The following is a 5,869-nucleotide window of genomic DNA, read 5'->3' on the forward strand; positions in this document are numbered from 1 at the left end:
AGCAATAGCACCCACGTGGTAAAGAGCACACCCAGAGCCCAGATGTTGGATTCTAAATGCCATTTAGAATGTACCAAGACTCCTTGTGGTTTCTGGGTTGTAGCAGGAGAAATACTTAAAGATATTTTAATAATGTAGCTCAAACATATTGCTTTGTTCACCAGTGCAAAAGCATCCGTACATCAAGCAAATGCTTTTCTACTAATTTTAAAGAAATTTAGGAAAACATCTCCTCAATATCAGCGGTTTAGAGCAGAGGTTTTCTAATCACAGTAAAGGAACTTGATGTTGATGGCAAGTCAAAACCAACTAAGGAGCCCTCAGCTCTGTAAGTCAAAGAGCCCAAGACTGCTCTGTAATGTGTTTAATTTATGCTTATAGTTGCTCTGATAATAATTGACATATTTCCATCTTACCCCTCTAATAGAGCAATAATAGGTTTCTATTTTGTAATAGGACTCCCCAATACATTGCTTAATATATATTTATTCATTGCAAAAATATTTATGAAATACTAACCAATATCCAGATTCTAAAAACTAAGAAGAGTGAGATAAATGTGATACAAACCACTCTTCAGAGGTAGAATCCAGAAGTAGATATATGAAAAATACACAGATATAACACAAGGTATGATTTATTAGCGTTGGAAAACAGCACAAAAACTGTGTTCGGGGAAACAGATATAAGTTGATAAATAATTGATGCTTTCAGAGAAATGTGTCATTTGATGAGATCATGAAAGATAAACTTTAAAAAGGGTATGAGGATGCTAGGCTAAGGAAATCTAATGTGTCAAGACATTGTAAAAAAGATGAATGTTTCAGTGTGTCTTGAATTCAGTGCAATCAGTTAGCTATTGGCATATAAACGCAGCAAAATTCTTAAAGGTCATTGTGTTAAAATCACTGTAATTTATTCAGAATAGATTTAGGCTAGGAAAAGATAGGAATAATGATTTCTGCCCCCAAAGTTTATATCTTTCTCCTAGGCTCAGTAGTCAACATGGGCATGATTTTCTCATGGTTCTGAAAGAGATGTGAGAGCAACTCTCAGCTTTTGTCACATCTGCCAACATCCAATTATTCAAAGCAAGTTATATGACCAAGTCCAGCATCAAAGAGTAGCAAATATTACTTAACCCATGTAAGTAGTAGGCAGAGTATTTACAAAAATAATATAGTGCAAAACCCACATCATTACTAGTTTTCTTTCAATAAAATATCCTCCCTGCATTCTACTGAAATTCTTATGGCTTTCTCTTATCTGAATATGTTTCTGAATTAAAAAAACACTTATTAAATTATATTTTTGCACAAGTTATCACAGTCCACTACCTTGATTTTTAATATTTTAGCTGCTCATAGAGCAGATGTTTGTAATGATGTAAGTTTATCTTATTTGCAGTAACTCAAGACAGTATATCAAGTGCTCACTTGCACAGCACATATGCTAAAATTAGAATACAGATTAGCATGGACCCTGAACAAGGATGACATGCAAATTCATGAAGCTTTGTTTATAACAAGTAGTAAATAAACTACAGAGATCTAATGCACACAATAATAAATATATAGAGTAACATTATAATACAGTCAAGTAATATGATAAATGTTGCTTCAACGGCAACCATGTTACAATATACAAATGTATCAAAGTAGCATGTTACATACCTTCAATTTACAAAATGTAACATGTTAAATATGTCAAATTTTTTAAAAAAGACAAGGTATTGTTTTTACATTTCATTGTTTTTTTTCTTTATTTTGAAATGTAAAACTGAAACTGAACAATGACCGGTGGGAGAAACTTATTTAAATGATTCATTTTACCTAGAAAATGCCATGATAGCTGAATATGGTTCTAAACAACATTTTCCACTCAGTTCTTAGAGAGAACTGTAACTTCAATTAAAAATACATGTGAAAAAAGGAATGCTTTTTGATATAATGAGAAGCAGTTAGGCAAAGTAATGTAGTCCAATCTTAGCATATCTAATAGTTTGAAACACGACAAGGTGCATCTTCTAAGAAGAAATTCTATATCCCAAAGTCAGTGTCTATGTGCAGGATTTCAAACTTATGTCTAGTTATTGATGTTCAGAGAATCAAATTCCACTGATAGAAACTTTTAGCTTTCCTAATATGTTTCCACGGAACATAATTCCATGTATACTCTCAGGTACTTTCCAGGGAGAATATCGGTAGGTTTAAAAATGTGGTATATTAAAATACATTGCACTGATGTGCAGGTTCATCTTTCTGTTAGGTTGCCATTATTTGCTCAGGGGAGACTTCAAATGCTAACATAAGGTGCTTTGAACTTGTAAGATCTGTAAGGTTGAGATTTCTCACACAAATCATAAGAAAAATAAGGTATCTGGCTCCCAATATATGTAAATGATGGAAATCATCAATCTCTCTAAAAACTGCATTATGTTTTCTAATAATAACTCCAGAATGTGTTTTTAAAGTTGATTTTTTAATATTGTTTCTAATGAAAGATTTTTAAACCTACCAGTGCTAATCTTTATTTTTTTTGAATTTTTGAATTTTATTTTTTTATACAGCAGGTTCTTATTAGTTACCCATTTTATACATATTAGTGTATATATGTCAATCCCAATCTCCCAATTCATCACACCACCACCACCCTCCACCACTTTGCCCCCTTGGTGTCCATATGTTTGTTCTCTACATCTGTGTCTCTATTTCTGCCCTGCAAACCGGTTCATCAATACCATTTTTCTAGGTTCCACATATATGCGTTCATAAACAATACTTGTTTTTCTCTTTTTGACTTACTTCACTCTGTATGACAGTCTCTAGATACATCCATGTCTCTACAAATAACCCAATTTCGTTCCTTTTTATGGCTGAGGAATATTCCATTGTATATATGTACCACATCATCTTTATCCATTCGACTGTAGATGGGCATTTAGGTTGCTTCCATGACTGGCTATTGTAAACAGAGCTGCAATGAACACTGTGGTATATGACTCTTTTTGAATTATGGTTTTCTCAGGGTATATGCCCAGTAATGGGATTGCTAGGTCATATGGTAGTTCTATTTTTAGTTTTTTAAGGAACCTCATACTGTTCTCCATAGTGCCTGTATCAATTTACATTCCAACCAACAGTGAAAGAGGGTTCCCTTTTCTCCACACCCTCTCCAGCATTTGTTGTTTGTAGATTTTTCTGATGATGCCCATTTGGACTGGTGTGAGTTGTGATTTGCATTTCTCTAATAATTAATGATGTTGAGCAGCCTTTCATGTGCTTCTTGGCCATCTGTATGTCTTCTTTGGAGATATGTCTATTTAGGTCTTCTGCCCATTTTTGGATTGCATTGTTTGTTTTTTTAATACTGAGCTGCATGAGCTGTTTATATATTTTGGAGATTAATCCTTTGTCCACTGATGCACTTGCAAATATTTTCACCCATTCTGAGGGTTGTCTTTTAGTGTTGTTTGTAGTTTCCTTTGCTTTGCAAAAGCTTTTAAGTTTCATTAGGTCCCATTTGTTTATTTTTGTTTTTATTTCCATTACTCTAGGAGATGGATCAAAAAAGATCTTGCTATGATTTATGTCAAAGGGTGTTCTTCCTATGTTTTCCTCTAAGAGTTTTATAGTGTCCAGTCTTACATTTAGGTCTCTAATCCAATTTGAGTTTATTTTTGTGTATGGTGTTAGGGAGTGTTCTAATTTCATTCTTTTACATGGAGTTGTCCAGTTTTCCCAGCACGACTTACTGAATAGACTGTCTTTTCTCCATTGTATATCCTTGCCTCCTTTGCCATAGATTAGTTGACCATAGGTGCATGGGTTTATCTCTGGGCTTTCTATCCTGTTCCATTGATCTATATTTCTGTTTTTGTGCCAGGACCATATTGTCTTGATTACTGTAGCTTTGTAGTATAGTCTGAAGTCAGGGAGTCTGATTCCTCGAGCTCCATTTATTTCCCTCAAGGCTGCTTTGGCTATTCGGGGGCTTTTGTGTCTCCATACAAATTTTAAGATTTTTTGTTCTGGTTTCTGTATAAAAGGCCATTGGTAATTTGATAGAGGTTGCATTGAATCTGCAGATTGATTTGGGTAATATAGTCATTTTCACAATATTGATTCTTCCAATCCAAGAACATGGTATATCTCTCCATCTGTTGGTATCATCTTTAATTTCTTTCATCAGTGTCTTATAGTTTTCTGCATACCGGTCTTTTGTCTCCCTAGGTAGGTTTATCGTTAGGTATTTTATTATTTTCTTTGCAATAGTGAATGGGAGTGTTTCATTAATTTCTCTTTCAGAATTTTCATCATTAGTGTATAGGAATGCAAGAGATTTCTGTGCATTAATTTTGTATCCTGCAACTTTATGAAATTCATTGAATAGCTCTAGTAATTTTCTGGTGAGACCTTAAGGATTCTCTACGTATACTATCATGTCATCTGCAAACAGAGACAGTTTTACTTCTTCTTTTCCAATTTGGATTCCTTTTTTTTCTTTTTCTTCTCTGATTGCTGTGGCTAGGACTTTCAATACTTTGTTGAATAATTTTGGTGAGAGTGGACATCCTTGTCTTCTTCCTGATCTTAGAAGAAATGCTTTCACTTCTTAACCATTGAGAATGATGTTTGCTGTGGGTTTCTCACATATGTCCTTTACCATCTTGAGGTAGGTTCCCTCTATGCCCACTTTCTGGAGAGTTTTTCCTTTTTTTTATCATAAATCGGTGTTGAATTTTGTCAAAAGCTTTTTCTGCATCTATTGAGATGATCATATGGTTTTTATTCTGCAATTTGTTAATATGGTGTATCACATTGATTGATTTGCATATATTGAAGAATCCTTGCATCCCTGCAATAAATCCCACTTAATCATGGTGTATGATCCTCTTAATGTGTTGGTGAATACTGTCTGCTAGTATTTTGTTGAGGATTTTTGCATCTATATTCACCAGTGATATTGGTCTGTAATTTTCTTTTTTTGTAGTATCTTTGTCTGGTTTTGGTATCAGAGTGATGGTGGTCTCCTAGAATGAGTTTGGGAGTGTTCCTTCCTCTGCAATTTTGGGAGGAATTTGAGAAGGATGGGTGTTAGCTCTTCTCTAAATGTTTGATAGAATTCACCTGTGAAGCCATCTGGTCCCAGACTTTTGCTTGTGGGAAGATTTTTAATCACAGTATCAATTTCATTACTTGTGATTGGTCTGTTCATATTTTCTATTTCTTCCTGGTTCAGTCTTGGAAGGTTATACCTTTCTAAGAATTTGTCCACTTCTTCCAGTTTGTTCATTTTATTGGCATAGAGTTGCTTGGAGTAATTCTTAGGATGTTTTGTATTTCTGAGGTGTCTTTTGTAACTTTTTTCATTTTTGATTTTATTGATTTGAGTCCTCTCCCTCTTTTTCTTGATGAGTCTGGCTAATGGTTTATGAATTTTGTTTATCTTCTCAAAGAACCAGCTTTTATTTTATTGATCTTTGCCATTGTTTTCTTTGTTTCTATTTCATTTATTTCTGCTCTGATCTTTATGATTTCTTTCCTTCTACTAACTTTGGGCTTTGTTTGCTCTTCTTTCTCTAGTTCCTTTAGGTGTAAGGTTAGCTTGTTTGAGATTTTTCTTGTTTCTTGAGGTAGGCTTGTACTGCTATAAACTTCCCTCTTAGAACTACTTTTGCTGCATCCCATAGGTTTTGGATCTATGTGTTTTCGTTGTAATTTGTCTCTAGGTATTTTTTAATTTCCTTTTTGATTTCTTCAGTGATCTCTTGGTTATTTAGTAACGTATTGTTTAGCCTCCATGTGTTTGTGTTTTTTACGTTTTTTTCCCTGTAATTCATTTCTAATCTCATAGCATTGTGGTCAGA

The 5,869-nt window shown here is 34.0% G+C and overlaps 1 pseudogene; it reads left to right on the forward strand.

Moving 5' to 3' along the window:
• Positions 1 to 1,428: 1,428 nt before the first annotated feature.
• On the forward strand, positions 1,429 to 1,523 carry LOC112066418 (uncharacterized; annotated as a pseudogene).
• Positions 1,524 to 5,869: the final 4,346 nt, after the last annotated feature.

The sequence above is a fragment of the Physeter macrocephalus genome, chromosome 15 (assembly GCF_002837175.3).
Source record: "Physeter macrocephalus isolate SW-GA chromosome 15, ASM283717v5, whole genome shotgun sequence".
NCBI lineage: Eukaryota > Metazoa > Chordata > Mammalia > Artiodactyla > Physeteridae > Physeter > Physeter macrocephalus.